The sequence below is a fragment of the Mesocricetus auratus genome, unplaced genomic scaffold (genome assembly GCF_017639785.1).
Source record: "Mesocricetus auratus isolate SY011 unplaced genomic scaffold, BCM_Maur_2.0 Super-Scaffold_100676, whole genome shotgun sequence".
Classification (NCBI taxonomy): domain Eukaryota; kingdom Metazoa; phylum Chordata; class Mammalia; order Rodentia; family Cricetidae; genus Mesocricetus; species Mesocricetus auratus.
In genome coordinates, this window is record NW_024429266.1 from 160,315,360 (window position 1) to 160,336,474 (window position 21,115).

Consider the following 21,115-nt stretch of genomic DNA (forward strand, 5'->3'; position numbering starts at 1 on the left):
TTCACTTTGGATCCATCATCGAACAGAAACAGGAATAACCTTGCCATGCCAGAAACACAAGCAAATGATTAAAGTTCTACTCAAAAAGAAAAAAAAATCTTTAAAAGTTGGGAAAACATTTCATTAGACTACAAATCAAAACCCGTCTGTCCTTGACATCTCTTTAATGCCTTCCAGACTCCACATCAACTTTTTTAATCACTTACTGAATCAGTCAGAAATTAAAATATGTTAAAATACTATCCATCTTGGACCTCTAAAACAGTCCTTTGATATAACAGAACCTTCGAGCCCCTATATGAGCAATGGTCCCATACTACCCTGACTCTGATTTATGGATTCTATATATTTCACAATGAGAAAAAATATATTCCCAGAATCATGCCTTCATCAGTAAATCTGCTACATGTGAAGAATATAAATAAATACTAAAAGGGGCCACCGTGAACTCTCTCCTGCTCCGTGTGCCAAGTAGAAGTGGATATAGCTCAGATTAAAAATAAAAATCATTTCAAGCTTCCAAGGTGTTACCAACAAAATATGCTTTTCCAAAGAGAGAGAAAGAATGTGAGGGGCAAGAAGGTTGACTGGTGAACCAGTACTTCTCTGCAAAGCTAATGAAGGCAGTGTTTACAGCACACACTATTTATTTACACTCCCTTCCTCGAGCCCTCCATGCGCCATGGGCGTCAGTGTGCAGTAATGGCACTGAAAAGCCCAGAACCTTCCAACTGCAAGTTACAGTAGTCACTGTGTCAGTGGAAACAATGAGTCACAGGCGTTCAACCTGGGATGAGCTGTGACAGCACCTCACATGTGTCACTAGGGTGTCATGTGACATGGCTGTTGCCATGGTGAGGCTCCATGTTCAGGAAATGTGTTAAGTATCATAGAAGGCACCCAGCCATCCCTCAAGATATTGTACATGCCCGCGAATGTACTCTGAAATCTTTCTCCTGCCGTTATCATTGTGATTGGCTTCCTCTCTGGGAGTCGTGCTGGATGGAGGGGGAAGGCAAGTCGCAATGAAGAAGCTGGAAGAAAAGGAGGCACACCATTCCTGGTGTCAGAAAGAGGAGGCTGAGAATGACAGCAGCTTTAAAACAATAACTTTGAATAGATTCAAAGGAATAAAAATCACCTATACCCAAATGAAGTTATGATACTCTGTACAATTTTCATGCCTTAAAACAGAGAGAAAAAGCAAAAGATAGCATCCTAAAGGCATCGTTTCTTAGGCTGAATGAAGAAATTATACAAATTTAAGTATATATGGTAAATAGTACTGGTCACATTCACACACACACACACACACACACACACACACACACACACACACAAATCAAGAGAAATAAAACTCTCCAGATGAGCTTGTCTAACCCAGGTCTCCAACTCAACCCAAGCATTGCTTTTGACATCTTGAAACAAGAAGAAAATCCTTAGAGACTTCCCTCATGAGGATGAAAGGACTGACTGGGAAGAAAGGATGCAACACAGTGTCTGGTACTCACTGAATCTTTACATTAGGGACCAGATCCATGATCCCTAAGAAAACAAGTAACATGGTTGTCCTCACAAGACTGTTCCAGTAAACCGAGTTTCAAAGTGGATTCATGACTCTCTAGCAGCAGACTCTCTGAATGCCAGATTCCCAGATTTGAAATTTAGGAAGTAGGTTAAGGATAGTCAAAACATTTCACTTTCAAATGCAAAAGATGGTTTTGCCAGAAAAAGGCACCTTTAAAAGTGAATTACAGATCAATGTGGATGTGCTCACAGTAAGCCTCCAAAGCACTGGTGAGATAAAACTGTGATGGTCACAGGACACTAAAGCTTATACAGAACAGGAACGACAATCAAAGTAAGAATGGGCAGGCTGGAGAAGATCTAAGAAGGACCTCACATTGATGACAGGTTGTCGTGTATAGGATACAGCATCTGTAGCAGCTCAACACAATGAATTAGAAGGTGGCAGATTGGAGTCCAGATTTAGAAAGAACTTTCTAGCTCTAAGTCTTGGTCAGAGCTGTGTATTTTTGACCTGTCTCGAAGACTAAAACCCAAGAAGGCTCAGCTGGCTCAGCAGTTAAGAGTTCTTGCTGCTCTTCCAGAGTACCCAGCTTAGTTCCCCAGCACCCATGTTGGGTGATCAACAACCACCCATAACTCAAGACCCAGGGAATTTAATTCCCATCTGATATCCACTGCCAGAAGCACACACACGGTATACATACACTCAGGCACAGACACAGACACACACACACACACAGACACACACACACCACACACACACAAAGTCTTAAGAAAATTCAAGTTCACCACACCTAGAATTATTCAAATACATCGAGGACTACATAAGATTGAGTCATAAAATTCACAAAGGGTAGAGACAAATTAAGAGTTTCATCCTCTCATTGAATGCAGAAACTACAAGGGTCTTTGAATATACTATGAATGCTGTGACAATCACTTGAAATAAATACAGGCAGACAGATAGGCAGACATACACAGACACACACATACTCTCACATCCTGAACACCCTGGGAAGATAATGAAATAATCTACCATACTGACTACAAAAAAATAAAATAAAATAAAACATTTTTTTGAAAATGTAGGCCAAGCTGCCAAGCTTTAGGGCTAGTCGTGAGCTACTTGTTATTTACTGAAAATCCAGTATATGCCAATTCTGTGCTTTCTGTACATTCACTCTTTTAATTCCAGAATCACCTCTCTACATTTTAAAAGTGAGAAAGCTGAAGTACACAGAGATACAACTTACGAAAGGTTATATTATCAGAGACAGAACCAGGACTCAAAGGCAGGCTACCAGGTGACACTGTGTCACTACTCACCACACTGAGTTATTTCCTACTAAAGGTTCTACATCTTGGCCCCAGATCCTGGCATACACATAGTTTTTCTTCTAACACAGAGAAGGTAAGGAACTTGAAGAGCTTTCAGCACACAATCACCTTTGTGGGACCCCTCATACACTCCGTACCTTTTTCAATCCAATGGAGGCTTGTATGAAAACACAAGTGTGTCTCAGAACGGTTCATCTCTTCCGGATATTGGTCTCCCACTGCATTCACAGGACACTGGTTCATAAGCCCTGGACAGATGACAATCAGAAACTACCCCTTGCATGTCCAGCTTACCATGATAGCAGACAAGGAATGTTCTTCTCAATTATTCTCTCACTCTTTCTATTTATTTTCCTGGGTCAGGCTTCTATCATCCCTTATGAATGGGATGTCTAGAGAACTGTGTTCACACACCATTACTCTTGAACACCTTTTCTAACTCATAGCTCTACCCTTGGGATTGTATGATGAGAAATGTCTACAAATTCATCTTCCCCACTACATGGGCTTCCCACCAGTTTACATGAGACATAACTAATGATACTCAGTGAAGAGGCAGGAAGATGAAGACGCAGGAAGAACTCTTGTTTTAGGCAACATCCATCCATGTTTGGTTATTACTCATTCTTAAAATGCTAGAGATGAAACCCAGGGGTCTCACATATGTTAGACAAGTTCTATCACTGAGCAACAGCCTCTGCCAAAGCCGATTTCTACCCAGAATTCCCACTATCTTACGATCATTTTTATCCTACAGAGATTTTTTTAACAGAAAAGTCAGCTGACATGGGTAATACATCTCCTTAGAACGACTTTCCTCAAAATTTATGTTTTTAAAATTTATTTATATGTGTATTTATTTACTTATTTGGGGATTCACATGTGTGTGTGTGTGTGTGTAAGCGTTGCACACCTGTGTTTATGTCCCCTGAATGCATGAACAAACCCACAGAGGCTAGAAGAGGAACTGAGGTCACAGGTGGTTTTGAGTCACCATGTGGATGCTAAGACCCAAACCTAGGTCTTTTGCAAGAGTAGTAATGGCTCTCCATCATTAAGTCATCTTTCTACCTCCCTCAAAATATATGTCAAGGGTCTTTTTTAAATAAATTTTATTTAAATTAAAAACAATCTTATTTTACATATCAATCTCAGTTCCCTCTTCCTCTCATCCTCCCATGTCCCCCACCAACTGCCCCATCCCACCCCACATCTACTCCCCAGAGAGGGTGAAGCCTTCCATGGGGGATCATCAAAGTCTGTCACATCATTCCCCTGTGTATCTAGGCTGAGAGAGTATCCCCCCACAGGGAATGGGTTTCCAAAGTCAATTCATGCATTAGGAATAAATGCTGGTTCCACTGCCAGAGGCCCCATAGACTGCCCAGGTCTCCTAACTGACGCCCATGTTCAGGGGGCCTGGTTTGGTCCCATGCTGGTTCCCCAGCTGTCAGACTGGGGTCCGTGAGCTCCCACTTGCTCAGGTCAGCTGTTTCTGTGGGTTCCCCCAGTCTGGTCTTTACCCCTTTGCTCATCACTCCTTGTGTACAACTGGATTCCAGGAGTTCGATTCAGTGCTTAGCTGTGGGTCTCTGCTCCTGTTTCCATTGGCTACTGGATAAAGGCTCTAGGATGGCATTTAAGGTAGTCATCAATCTCACTACAAGGGAAGGGCATTTAAGGTAGTCTCTCCACTATTGCATAGCTTCTTAGTTGATGTCAAAGGTCTTTTAAAAGAAAATTTTTTGTTCCTAAACACTCTAACATTTTTGCTGTGGCCAAGTATCTACCACTTGGACCCTTAATATTAAACCCCCTAAAAATTTTATTGAACATTGCATTTAGGCAATATTATCTGAGAAACAAAATGATGGGTTAATTCTATTTTTGCTACAGATTTAATAGTCACTGGATGTAGTAAAATAACTTCCATTTGCATCTACCGGTGAGATACGCAATGGCTTCTAAAAGTCATGGAAGGAAACAGAGATCACGCAACGACTTCGGAAGTCCTGCTTCTTCCCCGACTTCTCTTTTCCTGCACCTTCCGTGCCCGGCCTCGCTTCTACCTGTGTATTCTCTCCTACCACAGAAAGGATGGGAGAGGCTCATAAAACGTCACGGCAAATGAATCAACCGTTATACAGGACAGGTTAGCTCAACATATTTCCCCCACAGGAGAATGAACAACAAGCGACTACGCTGCAAGTCAGAGTGGCACCAGCGCGTGCGGTGCTAAGGACGGCTCGGTTGGCAAAGGGACACCTCCCAAGCACAGGGACATCGGTCTCACTCCCAGAACCCATGCAAAACTGCCAAGTGTGGTGTGTGCACTTGCCAGCTCAGCACTGGAGAGGCAGAGATTAGTGGATACTTGGCACTCGCTGGGGGCAGCCTGGGCCAGCGAGAGACCCTGTCCTGAAAGAGGTAGATGGAATATCTGAGGGTGACCCCAGGCTGGTCTTCTAGGTTCCACAAGCACACTGGTGCACCCCCACATATACACAAACCTGCATACACTTAACACATTTTAAAAAGCAGAGTGGCAAGATGGCCCAGTGGGTAACAAGCCTAACAAACTGAGTTCAATTCTGAGGACACCTGCGGTAAGAGAGCACTGACTCCTGCCAGCTGGCCGCAGACCTTCAGGACATGTGCACCCCAACCCACACAAGTACACACAATAATTCTGTAAGTAAGCATGAAAAAGAGAATCTTAGGATTCTTCAGTACTCTCTGCTCTCTCGGACTAGGGCTTGGCAAGAGCCATACCACAGGCTAAATCCAACTTACTACCAATGAGTTACATGCAACTGTACTCTTTTTTCATAGTTTATTTAAATTTATACTATGTGCATTGGTGTTAAGGTGTCAGATCCCCTGAAACTAGAGTTACAGACAATTGTGAGCAGCCTTGTAGGTGTTGGGAATTGAACCTGGGTCCTCTGGAAGTGTAGCAGTGCTCTTAACCACTGAACCATCTCTCCAGCCTTGCAACTTTATTCTTAAATGAATGAGGACAAAATGAAAATAATACCACCCCTTTCCAATGGGAAAAGACCCTCCACATTTGTATTCTAATGTCTGACTGGCACTCAGTCACACCCACTCATTTGCATATGCCCCTTGCTGCTGTGCTCCATGGTGCCAGAGGGAAACAGCTGTAACAGACCAGGAGGTTCATAAACTTAAGTATCATTCTCTTGGTGTTTCCAGAAAAGGACTGCCCTTCTCTAACAGAGACTGAGGAGTCAGAGTTGCCTTCATGCACTTACATGTTTGATTTTCACTCGTAAGCTGAGTGTGTGTTGAGTTCAAGTGCGAGTGTGACACGCCCTCTTCACTGTTTGCTGACACATTCCCAAGGCAGTGAGCTTTGGGATTCTCCCGTCTCAGCCTCCCATCTTCCCACAGGGATGACAAATGTGCGCTAACGTGTCTAGCTTTTATGTGGCTTTACCCACTGAGCTATCTAACTCTGGGGCCAGCCTAATGCTCACACATCGGCGCCATTCAGTGCTACTCATGCCTCATTTTCCACCAGCCTAAGCTCTGGCCGTCTTACTTTCTCATGCCATTCAGCAGACTATTTATTAACCACCCTACAAATAAACTAGCCTGAGACCTTTTTAAAGCAGCAACATTATTAATTAAAAAGCTACTGACACCCATGCACAATAACTTTCTTATATCTTAATATGCATATCCATAGACTGATTATAACAGCGCCAAGAGATTGACAGGAAATGACTGAGTGTAATGGCCCAGAGGAGACACGGCATTGATCAGTAAATAATACACGTTCCTTCAAACTGTCTACCTGCATATTTACACATGTCAACTCACACAGGCTTTTGATGACAGAATGCTTTTTTCAAAGATCCATGTAAAAATTCTAACATCAATTAAAAAAAAACACTTTTTTTCTAATCACAGAAAGCTTCTGAGGCTAGAGAAGGCTGAGATTTCAGTCATCAAACAGTGCTGCCTAGAGCATCTGCCCTTCCATCTACAATGACCCTGACGGCTAAAGGAAAATCTGTAAATGTTGCTCTGAGGTCAAATACAGTTGTAAGAAACACATTCAGTAGGGCAGTGGTGGTGCATGCCTTTAATCCCAGCACTCGGGAGGCAAAGGCAAGCGGATCTCTTGTGAGTTCCAGACCAGCCTGGTTTACAAAGTCTCAGGACAGCCAGAGCTACACACAGAAACCCCTGTCTCAAAAAACTTTAAACAAAAAATTAATTAATAAAAACAAGAAAGAAACACATATTTCTGGTCATAAGGCCTCTACAGACTTTTCACGACCACTAAGACAACCTAACCTTGCCCATACACACTGAGGCTACAGGAGTGGTGTTGGCCAGTGTTACAGTGTTGGGGAGGTCTGACCTGTCTATTCTCAAGTTCTCTTGAGGGAAGCTGAGGGCCTGGCAAAGCAGTGAAAAGTGTGGTGGCTGGTATGTGGAGGGTGTGACCTTTGGACTAAAGCAACTGCAGCATGTTCCCTGAAGGAGCTGTTCTCTTTCCACCCTCATAACTGACTCTCATTCCTACTACTAAAGAGAAATGGCGGCAACATAGGAAGTCTACCTGTGAGTCTGCAATCCTCTTTCTCCCAGAGAAGCTCACCAAGCCCCATCTGTGACCCTAAGTCACAGGGGCTGTAGTTGGCATGTCCCTTATGATAAGGACACAATAACCAAAAGTGCAACCTTCATCCCTTTCCTCTGACTCCCTGCTATCAGGAATCACAGCAAGCCTTGCTACCATCAATCACATGACAACGGACCTCCCACTTTCTCGTAAGAGGGGACTGCCACTCTGCCTTGTGGGCCTGAACCTAGAGCCTCCACAAACCAGCCATTTGTCAACACCTCACTATAACTGTCCTGTCAAAGGACAATCTACTTCCACTTCCCCCTTGAAACCCTAATTTAAGGTCTTACAGAGTGAAAGAAGAGAATCTGGTGAGTTTCAAGTATAGGCTTCCTCTAGTTCCTAGGAAACTATCCAGGGGAAACTATACCAAAAGGAAGATCTCTAGCACAAGCATTATAGCCCGTGGCATGTCACAATTACTACAGTATGTCAACTACTGTCACTAGATGGGTTACACACAGAATGTACAGGTGTCAGGCTAACCCACTCTGTCTGCAATGTTTAGAAAATTACCCCAAGACTGGCTGATTGAGTGTACTGCTCCTGACCCCAGGGCTCTAATCAGTCTATTATCCCAGCGGCCATGGAGAAAACAGCATAGTATGAAGACATGCTATACCCCATGACTGCCTTATCAACCACTAGAATAACGAGTATGCTAGATAAGGCCCACACATGCACGGGCATAGGTTAGGGGGAGGGACATGAGTTCAGAGGCCAGATATCAGTGTCAAGTGTTTCCTTAGCTGTTCTCCACTTTACTGTCTCTGAACTTGGGGCTCCTGGATCTGGCTAGATGAGCCAGTCAGAAAGCAGTCTGTTGCCCTTCACGAAGCCCCAACCTCTCCCCAGCACTGGGATCACAGACACAAACTAAGATGCCAGGTCTTTTCTGTGGGTGCTGGGGATTCAAACTCAGGTCCTCATATTTGCATGTCAAGTACTTTACCAAATAGGCCATCTCTTCAATTCCCTGATACACACACACACACACACACACACACACACACACACACACACACACACACACACACACCTTGTGAAGACTAAAAGTGACCCAAAATTTTAAAAAGTACAGAAAGCTGAAAAACTCCCAGCCATTGGAATGAGCAAAATGCTACCCCCAATTTTCTGTACAGAGACACCACAAATGGCATGCCACTCGCCGTTACATAACCCAGGTTGCAACTTTCAGAAATACGGAGAGAAAGTTCCCTTAATAATACCCAAATGCACCTGATGTTAAAAATAGCACCACATCCCACTTGTTCCTGGAACGAGTCTTCGCTGCCTGTGCTGCAGAGCTATCCTAAGAGCAGAAGTCCCTGCCTCTTATGGACACGGGGCCTAAATGTCACCACAGCACCTTGTCTTCCCATTACCTTGCTTTCATTGCCACAAAGGTCTCACATCGGGGTCTTACCTCTGACACCTGCTCTCTCCTGAGCTGGCTTACTATTCCCACATGGTTCTGTTCCTGGGGTTCAGACACTCAGGTATTGGGGTTCCAATAGACAGAAAAACATTCCACAATGAGCCCACTGCAAGCATCCTGGCTAAAAAATGAGGACTACTGGGGGGAGAGACTGGAATTTGGAAGAAACCATTCTCCTTTCTACTATGGGTTCATAACTTCACATGCAGAGCCAGCTTCGGTTTCAAAAGCACTGCACCCCTCTCCTTTGTGTGCCTCCATGTGTGTCAATGCACACAGACACACAAGGGCCCACGGGGCCAAAGAAGATATTTATCACTCTCTGCCCTATTCCCTTGAGACAGGGTCTGAACCTCGAGCGAGGCTGGCCAGTAAGGTTAGTCTCCACCCCTCTGCAGTGCTGTGTTAAAGGCAAGCACGGGGCCATACGCCTCTTTTTGCATGGGGACTTGAACTCAGCCCTCACCCTTGCACAGCAGGCGCATCTTCCCCAGCTCCAGATGCCACTCCTTTCACAAATACAAACTATACAACCTTCCCTGTGGACTACCATAAAAGGACCCTGGAGAGCCAGAAACACACTAGGACAGGAGCAAATAGCGGGTGCTCATAGTTAGGTCAATACAGAACCGGCCCAAACTTCGGTAGAGCCCGCTCCTAATGCTCTCTGATCCCAAATGTGCGACTTGACTACTCAGCTTCTGCCTCCCTAACAATAAATCCAGATTGATAATATGCACCACACAGAGGTGCTGTTAGGAGTAAATGAGATAACCAATGTGATACTTAAGCTAGTGCAGGGGAAAAATAAGTGCCTAATGGATGTCTGCTATGATTATTTCTTACAAACATTACTAAACTCAGAGAACGCAGGAGGGATACAAAGATTTCATCTCATGAGCCCATTCCAATCAATCAGACAAAACTGCATAGCCTACTGTGCAGGGAGAAATGGACGAGCCACCATCAGAGCAGAACATGGCCAGAGGTCTGTGAGTTTGGTCATCCTTGACCAAGGTCAACAGTATTACCCTCTGAATAAGGTATGAGAGGTGGCTAGCCCACATCTTCACCTGCAGTTGCTTTCCGTAACTCTGGTGACATAATCAACACAAATAATAATACACAGCACACTGAAATGAAATTAAAATGTACATTAACTAAATGATAGCTTAAATGCGCTAATTGCTCATTTTTCTTCAAGAAGGAATTAAAATGATGGCAATTCTCAACAGGCAGCTCAGCAGCCTGCATATGAAACGAGATGGAAATTTCCTTCTCATGGCCTCTGTGCATAACTCCAACCAAGTTAACAGAAATCAGAGTGTTTTTTAGAACAATGTGTAATAAAACCCAAGTTCCTAGAATTTTACATCATGGCAGACTTCGTGTAAAATCTAAAGGCCGACTGACTGCCTTCCTCCTTGGTAAGGCTTATTGATAAGCAAGGTTACCACGTAAAGGGAATGTGTGAGAGTTATCCCACCGGCTCAGCACCTGGCACACATGGGTGCCCACACTGCCGCAGATGAAAGTCAGTCACCACCAGTTCTCACACCACCACTTCCTCGGCAAGTCAGAGCCAGGGCTGACACACAGGTAAGGGGGGTGAGAACGTCACAGAAATTAAAAACAAACGAATACCGCAACCTCACAATGTTTCTCACCTAAAACACCCAAACCAGAAGACAGGAAGGAATAAACTACCCAGCAGACTCAGGGGACAAGGCGCAGGTATGTCTGTCGAAAACCGTTCTGCAACTGTGAGTGTAATCACAACACTAACGAGTTAGACGCAAGAGGACAAGACACTGCAACCCTGTCTCAGAAACACAAAGGGCTGAGGATGGAGCTGACTGCATAAGCACAACCCTGGATTTAATCCCCAGCAAAAAGGCATATAAACATATATGCATGTATGTATGCACATATACACACGTATGCTTCTACATTTCTGTGTTAACTACTCCTTGCCAACACTCCTCAACATTTGAGCACGCCAGGGCGCACTCAGGGAGGCCAGTGAACAACTCCAGGGGTTGGTTCTCACTTGCTATCCTGTTGAGGCAGGACCTCTATAGCTGCTTCCAATCTGCACTTCACACACCAGGGTAGCTGGCCTGCAAGCTTTGGAGCAATCCTACTTCACTGCAGCCTCCCATTTCACTGTAGGGATGCTACGACTGAATGTAGTCCACCACAGGCAGCTTTTAAGGTAGGTTCCCGGAACTGAACTCCGGATTGTCAGACTAGCATGGTTAGCACTTCTACTACCTAATGCTCAGCCCCTGTGCACCAGATAAGAGCAAACTGGGTATATAAAGGTCAACTCGAAAGACTTCCCTAGAGCCACTTGCTTTATAAATGGTGCTGCTGACATCACGAATGGTGAACTGATAACCTACAAGACTGAAGGTGGGAAATTCTTAAGAGATGCCTGCCACAAGCACAGGAATGGAAAGGAAAATGATAAAATCCTGTGTTAAGAGTGTTTGCCATCCTTTAGGCAAGAAGTGTGTGTAGGTGTCAAAGGAACAAAAGCTACCCGATAGATTTAAAGTTTATTCTAAAGCAAATTAGTATGTCCAGAAAAATGCTTATATAATCCCACAAGGGGCTTAGAGAGGAATGGGAAACACCTGTAATATAAATGCAGATCACCTTTATTACAAAGTTGGGTCATATTCTGATTCCTAGCCTAATTTCCTATATCATAAAACCTATATTCAATTTTATAAATAGCATAGAGCAAGAATCATAAATTTAGTTAATGCAGAAATTTAACAGATTTTTTTAAATGGGAGTGAGAAACGGCTGTTTCAGAGCAAGTATCAGAAAGGGTTCTTTCTTTGAAGCTGTTTTTCCCTCTGACGCCACCTCCTTGGGGACATAACTAGAGAGAAATAAATTTCACAGCTAATATATATAAAGTAACATGTTTAACATTATCCAATGAATTTATATCTACCTACAGCATATAAATTTATTCCACATAAACTGTCGCCTCCAACAGAATTCATTAAAATAGCGTTACAGCTTCTGAATTAAACGCAATCTTCTAATTGGAATTTAATCTTACAATAGTAGTTGGTGGGTTTTCTTTTTTAATTGACAAACGGAATAATTCATTCATGTGCTTCATAGTTCTCTGTGAAGGATATAACAGCACATTTGACACGGGTTGGCTGGCCACTGCTGTGAGGTTGGAAGGTCGTTCATGGCAATCCTGATTCTGCTCGTGGACAGCAAAGGATGGACACTGTCCATACTAAATGACTGCATCACTAATATATTCTATTACCTCCATGAAAATGTCACGTTAATTTCTGATCTTCATCAAGCCAGACAATGGCTTCTATCATTGGCTGTTAGCCAATTAGCTATGTGGAAAATATTCAGCCAATTACATTACTTATATTAGGTTAGGGACGGGAGAGAGAGGCAAAATAAACGTGTTGAAAATACGGGGGAGATAAAATTTAAGTTGACACCGTCTCCGCATGCTGGAGCCCAAGTTATACAATCTGATAGGCAGCTGCCAGTGCTTATAAATGCTTATTAAATCTCGCTTCTCTTTATGGCATGAGAGAAGATCTGTATTTTTACCAATATTAGCTTCATTGTGTTATGAAAGAGACCAAAATACTTAAGATCATTCGCCCTAGCTTATAAAACATATTATATAGTTTATTAAATTGTTAAAATTACTTTTCAAAGTCAAAATTTCACAGACTGGAAGTTTAAGCACAACCAAGTGGCTTGGCCCAATGACAGGCTGCAACCTAAGGTGGCCCCAGAAAGGGATGTGCCAGCCTGGACTTCCATCTCAGACCTCTGGCAAACTGCACGCATCTCCCCTGAAATCTGAATGGTCATGACACCTCCTTAAACAAGGGAGTGAGGGAGGGAAGGAGGGAGTTTGCTCTCAAGCTTCACTTAAAAAGCAAAGATGCCCTGCTTCACAAAGTAAGTAACCCCTTGCTTGACTTGAAGTGAAATGGGTTTGTATCTTCCAAGTTTTTACTTCTCTGCAAGTCAAAAAAAAAAGTTAAGAATGTGACCATGAGAAAGACCAAAAAGAAACCAAAACTAGGAAGACGGCAAAGTTGGTGAAGTGCTGGCCACACATGCATGAGGACCTGAGTTCAGGTCCCCAGCAATCATATACAAAAGCTGCACTTGACATCTCAGCTCTGGGAAGGTGGACACAGACTCAACAAGATTTGCCTTCTCTACAAGTTCCAGGCAAGCAAGAGACCCAGTCTCATAAAATAAGGTTAATATTGTATAAGGTTGATCCATGAGGGACACGTGGGAGCATGCCCATACACACGCATAAGAGAAACTCTACACAAATGAGTGAAAACAGCATGAACAATGTGAGCAAATCACACACATCACTTGGTGCTCAGAGTGTGTCATAGGCTCTGTGGAGTTAGGTGGTAGGGACAACATACGCCAGAGCACAGCCTGACAAATAAGCCAGAACCTCTGCTATTCCTTGTCAATCTTCTTGGGAACACTATGCAAATCCAGACTGTTATTATCACATTTATTAATAACCATGGCTAGCTGCCTATTAAATATGCAACAGACTTGGCCACTCTTCACTCCATGCCTCAGACAGGGAACGGCATTAACTGATGCTTCATGCTCACACCAGGCAGACAGAAGACAGCTCAGAGGTCTGCCAGGTGAATGGTGGGCTTAAAGAGCCATGGCCCGCAGACAGACTCCCCTTTCTCATTTCTTCCCTTGTTACGCAGATAGCGTTTGCTGCTAACATGGACTCAGTACATCCCCCACATTCTGACCCTAAAACTTCTGTTATCATGATCTATTTGTGCAAACCTTTTATCACAGTTTCATCCCCCTGCACCCAAGGCAGGTGATGTACGGTTCTCACCACCCACCCTGACCTGACCTGCTTTACCATGAGGACACGTTCCGGGAAATGCTTCACTCAGAACAAGACTCCAAATGATTAGCAATTGTTTAGTTACTCAATAAACTGTCGTGTGTAAAAGGCACAAGATTATGACTGAGTTGACAGTAAAAGGACTCAACTGGCCTTCAGTTGTGCAGCACCTGGGTTGGACAAGTCACTGCAGCACAGAGAATTCGTCCTTCGTTGTGCGTCAAAGACAACTTGGGAATGCATGAAAATATCAGAAGGAATGTTCCAGGACCTCTAACTTCCTACTAAAAATACAGCCACGGGAAGTTTATTGCAGCCTGGGAAACACAATGCATTTCCTTATTTATAAAAACTAACGCTGCTATTCAATATGGCCTAAAAGTAGTTCTTTATTAAAAGAGTGATTTTCATTACAGTCCTTCAGACGGATTTTTCTGATATTGACAAGTAAAATAGGCCAACTATTCATTAAACCTATTCATGTGGTTTTGTTCAATTTCATACAACAATTTCATGACGAGACTGAGTCAGACTCTCAGTACTGAAGTCAGGGGTGACAGGTAAGAGAGGCTGGGCTCAGTGACATTTCAGAACCTTCAGAATCCCAACCACTTCAATGAATTCTCATTTGTAATCCAGACAGATTAAAGCTCTATTCTCAACTCAACCTGTATGTGTGTCATCTGCTCGCCCATCTACAGACCATTCACCAAGGCCTATCAAAGGACAATTGCCCTGCAAACCCTCTGTGAGGGACCCCCCAGGCCTGGGTCAGGACCCAGAAACATTATTTAAGATTTCACTCAGTTTTAACAGCCCATGACTCCATTGGTTGTTTTATTTTTATACTGCAGACATCCTTGCCTCTTGTTTATTGCTGATTGTTGGCCTATTTCTTGTCAATGACTGCACAGAAAGTAATGGGATAATACTGTCTCCCTGTCTAGCTGCAGTAGAATGAAATGAAAAGTATGGCTAGTCTGCTAAGAAACGCGAAAGCCAACAGGCTCTTGAAGGGCAGGATGGTATACAGCAATGGGACTAGTTGTTTTTGCAATGTTCTGTGAAATCAGAATATCAGCATGCTCCCTAGTCATGAAATCTTCAACAATCTGGACCAAACACCAGAATGTATAGTAGTGTTATGAGACACACCCATCATCATATCATGGAAAGAGTGGCCAATTGAGGACCAATTCCTATGTCCATTCCTAAACTAAGATCAGGGACAGCGACATCGAATCAGACTGGATGGGCCTAGGCAGTGCTGTCTGTCCGGAAATGAAGAAGTTTTGAGCAACTTCCAGAGTGACACCATCTAATCCATCACCACAATGTGTATGGAATACAGGGAATCAAAGGCAAGAGATTATATACTTGTCAGTTAATTACTTGTTAACTTTGAATATGTGTTCCTTTTGCCCTATTATGCTTCTCCCAATTAAATGTGTTTTGAATACAATTCCACTAATGAGATGAGTTTATGGCAATGGCTCTTAGCACCTCACGTCATTCAATAAATACCTGACACTAAATGGTTCCCATAAATTGGCTCTATCCTAGGACAAAGCTACTATAGAAGGTCAGACATTTCCCTCAAACCTCTGCTTCAGTAAGTGACTAAATATAAGAGCAAGTCACAATTATTCATTATTACACGGGAAGCCATTGGTTTCTCAGGAACATGGTAGATGGTATCAAATATGGAAAGTATACATAACAGGAAAATATCATGTTCCCTCTAATATGCCACTGAATGACCTGATGAGGCAGGTGACAGGAGGAAAAGTCCCCAGAAATCTTTAAGAAAACTGTTGAGAAACCAAAATGTGCAACCCTCTGGCTTTTCCAGGAGCCCCTTATGTGAGGGCTGATAACTGGGACCCTCTCCGTGAGCAAACTGAAATTCAAGATGAAGTAATCAGAGCTGTACTGCAGGGTGGCTTGCATTACTGGTAAGTTATGACAGGGCTCAAAAGGCAATGTCTCAGACAATGGTGCATTCCTTCCAAAATTTCAACTGCCCAAGCTTCAGAGTCTTATTAAAACAAAGAGCTAACTGAGAAAAGCTCCCTCGTGTCGTTCCTCAGATTCCTTTCAGAATTATCTTGAAAGGCGATGTGTGCTCATCGCCTCCTTGGTGGGCCACAGTCTTCATTGACTCTTGTTTGGTTGTTTTTTTTTTCCTTTTTTGTCTTGTAACTTTTCAAATGAATAGACACCAACTTTCACTCACCCTTTCGGCTAGCAGGCATCACACCCATCAGTTCATGGCTGAAGGCAAGTCAGAGAAGGGAGCGCAGCCCTCACCATGGCCAAAAGGGTTCCCTGGGAAACTGGGACTGTCAGTAGAAGCTCCTGGGACACTGCAACACAAAAATGTTATTTACACATAACTAAGATGTAACTTCTGAAACCACTACTTCCTTAAACATGAAAGCAGCAACACAGACACCACTGTAGACATGGGGAAAACACCGCTGGTCCAGCAGTATGAGGTTCACAAGAAGGAACTGGAAGCTGTTTCTGAACCAAAGAGGCCATTCGTTAGTGGAGGCCTTTCTGCCATTCTTTTAAATAGTTCAGCATTTCAATTGCACATGTCCTGTCAGAAAGGGTTCGAGGAATGTGAAACCATGTTAAGTTGAACCTTATACACAGAAATAAAAGCATCTTCTCTTGCTAGATGATGTTCTTTGCCAGAGGATGGAAAAAAAACAAAAGCCCCTCAAAGGTGATTAACAAAAACTAATGAATTAAAATCATTTGAGATAACAATAATCACGAAGAAGAAACTAGTAACAGAAAAATGTCATAATTTTTATGAAAAATAATTCCATTTTAATATTCAGATGGTCCTAAGTTCTGCAAGGACCACGCTCATGTACATATTCCCACTGAGAAAAAAGACACATTGCACTGATATGGGTTCAGAATTGAGGAGCCTCAAATCTGGCCTCAGAACAGCACTGTTCAACTGTGTGGCCCTACAGAGCCTTTAATATCTTGAGATTCCAGTCCTGTCACTTGCAAACAGGCTACCTCCTCCCAGCAGTCTGGCCACCCCATCATAAAGCGTGGTTATTTTTAAGGAATTTGAAATATTACCTTCTCTTTAGCATCCCGATTACGAGATTATGACATGAATCACTGTCTGCCCAACTGTCATCAACACCAAAGAGGGGCTGTGGGCAGAGAGCCGCAAGTGTTTAGAAAGACTTTCACTGTGGCACAGGGACCTAGTGCTGTTGAACTGGTGGTCAGTGCAGACAACATCCCCTGGGGGTCCACAGAAGGCTTCCTTTCCTGACCAGAACACAGCATCAACTCCACAGAAACTCAGTCCCGGTGTATTCCCGATCAAACCTTCTCCAACTGTGGAAGTATCATTGAAATCTGTTCAAATTGCAAACTGGGGATCCTTGCTTGCCAAGACTGATTCAGTGTCTGAGGTGGGCCTGAGACCACACTGAAACCAAATGGCAAGTCCTGTGCTCCAGTTGTCACAGATGTCCTTGAGTCCCAAACCCAGATTGTCTCCCATACTTAAAGAGGTTCCCCAAAGCTATGGACTCTATGTCACATAGCAAAAAGTCATGTGCTAGAGCAGGCCCTCATTCTCTGGGTAAAATCTAAGCACAGTCTAAGAGCCCTACATCATCTGCTCTTTGATTCCCTGATAGGACCTCAATCTACCAATCCAGCCCCTCACCACAGCCAAAGCAGACCAGTAGGCTTCTTCCTGCTCAAAGTGAGCCACAGGTCTGGTGTCCTTGTCAGTCCAGCCCCTGACACCCTACCAGTCTACTCCTTACACAGAAGGTTCTCTCCCTTACACTTTCGGTTGTGAGCATAGCCTTTAAAGGCTGGGCCATCTCTCCAACCCCAGAGGGTTCTTTCTCTTCTCCAAGTACTAGGAGCATAAGTCACTTCAAGAACCTGTCCTGTCCAACTACTTAAACCTACCTCCTTCTTTATCCCCAATTGTATCATCCTAGTTGCTTTCTCAAGAACTGCTGGCATTGTTTCCAAATCCTTGCCTCGTTTAGTGGCCTATGTTCCTCATTAGACCATCAGCTCCATGAGATAAGGGTTTTGCCCATTACTTTAAAACTTCCAGAAAAGCACTGCCACATAAGAGGCACACCATACAGATGTTTAGTCAACAAATGACTCAAAAATTACAATTAGTAAATCAGCATCTCCTAAAGTAGAACTGCCATCAATGGATAGTTAGGTGTAAGATACTGTCTGAAGGATTTCACAATCGTTAATCCATTCCATAAGACATGTGTTATAGGGCCTGAAAGATAGCTCAGCAGTTAAAAGCACTGACTGCTCCTTCAGAGACCTCAGGTTTGATTCACAGCATCTATATGGTAACTCACAAATTAGCTATAACCACCATTCTAGGGAGTCTGACACCCTCTTCTGGTCTTTGTAGGCAAATGCAAATAGTGCACACATACATGCTGGTAAAACACCCATCCATAGACATGGAATGGAACAGGTTAGGATAGAATAGAATAAATATAATAGAATAAAATAGAATCGAATAGAATTTGTATTACCAAGTGGCTAATATAGATACTAAGGTACAGAGAATCCCAGTGACTGTAATCTTACTGTAAAGCTTACTTGGAGAAATACACTTTCCCAAGCCATGGCATAAATGCAAAATTTCAGATCCTAAATTAGATGGCCTTCTGACACAGGCTTCTGAAGCAGTCTGGCTCGGCTGAGCCTTGGCTATGAGATCTTGTGAAAGATACTTCATCTCTTCAGGGAAACCTCCTTTTAAGTATAGGAAGAGCTAAGGCACCCACAATCACCAAGCACATAGCAACAACACACAGTACGGTTTCTAAGGCATCTGCTGCCACAAACAAGTGCACTAAGTCAGATTTCCTCCAGCAGAATTCCAGACATGTTCCAAGATAGCACCTAATATCCTTAATAGTTTATATTTACATTTAAAGAAGGAAAAGAGGGGGGAAGAAGAGAAGAAAGGAGGGAGGGAAGAAGGAAGGACAAAAAAGAATGGTTGAAGTTTTGAGATAGAAAGAACGGAAGGAAGGAAGGATAAAAAGGAATGGTTGAAGTTATTCTTTTGTCTCTGATTCTAGAACAATTCAGAATCCCAGAAGAGTAGCAGTGCCAGTGAACACAGAAGGGGGCGGGGTTAACCACAGAAAGTTTCCGGTCAGCTGATTCCTTTTTAGAGGAACTGTCTTCAGCAAGGTTTAGAAGGAATTAGAAGCTGGGATTGCAGCAGGGCAGCGGAGTCCAAATTCCTACTGAACAGCCTGGGGCTAGGCAGTGAGCAAAGGGCCCACAAAGCAGAGAGAGTGAGGCTGGGCAGGAGACTCTGCCCCAAGGGGTTTGCTTTTCCTAAGTGACTGGGGCAGCTTCCTGTCCAGCCACTGGTGGGTCAAGCCACAGCCTGGGACTCTGCTCAGCAACTCTGTCATGATTCACTTAAAATGCAGAAGGGTAACTGGGAATACCCAAAAATAAAGGACCAAGTTCCACAGTGGTTTGTGGAACAATTCTGTTTGGTTTGGGGGTGTTTTGTTGAGCATCCACCAGACAGACACTGTCTCCGCTCAGCTCTATAACTAACTAAAACGCTTAACTGCCCTGAGCTCCAGAAATGAAAAATATAGCCACTGAAGAAAGACAGATATCCAAATAAATTATCCAGAACACTGCCCAGAGGCAAAAGCTGTCTACCTAGAAGTGTATACCCAGAAAAACTATCTTTCAAAACAGAAGGTGAGAAAGAGAGCCTTTCAGACAAAAAGGAGTTTATCACTTCTTTAGAGGGACAGTCTGAGAGGTTAGTGGTAAGCTAAAAGAAAATTATTTCAAAGAACTTTTTTTTTTATTTCACTAGGTATTGGTGAGCCAAAATAATGGGGACTTGAGAGGAAACAAGCAAAGGCATTAACAGAGCAAAAGGCAGGTCTCAAAAATTTTAAATATACATGAGCACACACACCCCAGTCCTAGACTTCTTATTCAAGCTCATTTGTTCTTTCTTCATACTGTAGTTATGTCAATCACCAAGAGCAGGGTGGCACATTCAAACTGAGGCACTAGATTCCGAAGCAGATCCTACCCTCCATACAGACCCTTCTACATCAGCTTGGAGAGATCTACATGGCTACCAGACAACCCAGGTAACTGCAGCCCACCATATTTCTCCCTGAGCTCTCCAGGTCAAGCCCCTGGGGACTGGGTGCTGGGCAGTCCTGGCTGCAAGCATCACAGGGACATTGTTCTCCGCCACTCCCCTGCAGTCCTAAAGAGGCCTGAGCCCAGGGGGTCAGCTGTAACACTGCTCCAACCTGCTAATCAAGAGCTGCAATAAATTAAAAGCCCATTACAATATTTTAGAAAAAGCCTAGAAGTGCTCAAACATTAATGGTGCCATATTCAATCTGTTTTCCTAGAGATTTGAAAAGCCAGATTACCACCTTGGGGGTCATTAGAAAGAATGAAGCTTTCTCCCTTTTCCATTTACATATTTAAAAATGCATACATCCTGGCAGTGGTCAGTAACTCCTTTCCAAGGCTTAGCAAGCCCTGTGGCTACTTCCAAATGCCACTGTCTCACCACACAGAAGGGAGGACCATGGGAGCCTGGCCTGCTTTGTTTTGTTTTGGGGGTTTTGTTGGTTTTGTTTTTTGTTTTGTTTTGTTTTGTTTTGTTTTTTTAAAGCAACAGAACCAAAGCCTAGGGCCCTTGGTTGCAAAACAGCTCTGGGAAAAACAGGTAGAGGCATCAACAAAACAACAGTGATGTTTTCTTGTTTTGTTCTCCACTGTTTATTTTCCCCTGAAGCAATCACTGCTTGGTACAAAAGTCTGCAGGGAGCTGGGAAGAGCAGCTGTGGTTCCCTGGAGGCCAAGACCCAGCAATCAAGTTGTTTACCAAACACTGCCAGGCACCGGGAAAACAACAACAGCAGAGGCAGGCTTTGCATCTATTTTTCAAAAACAACCTCCCAAACCCTGGGTTGCTGGGGAACCGCCCTGCATAGCTCTGGCTGAGAGGAGAAGTGGGAAATTAAAGGCATGGGCTGCACTGAGTGACTGCCCTCCCTCCTGCAAGGTCTGCATGTAATCAGGATTCCATTTCTACTGAAGACAGTCTATCCTAAAAGGGAGGACTGAGGGCCAGCAGAAATGCAAGCAGTGAATTCATGCATGAGGCATTTCCAAGCTT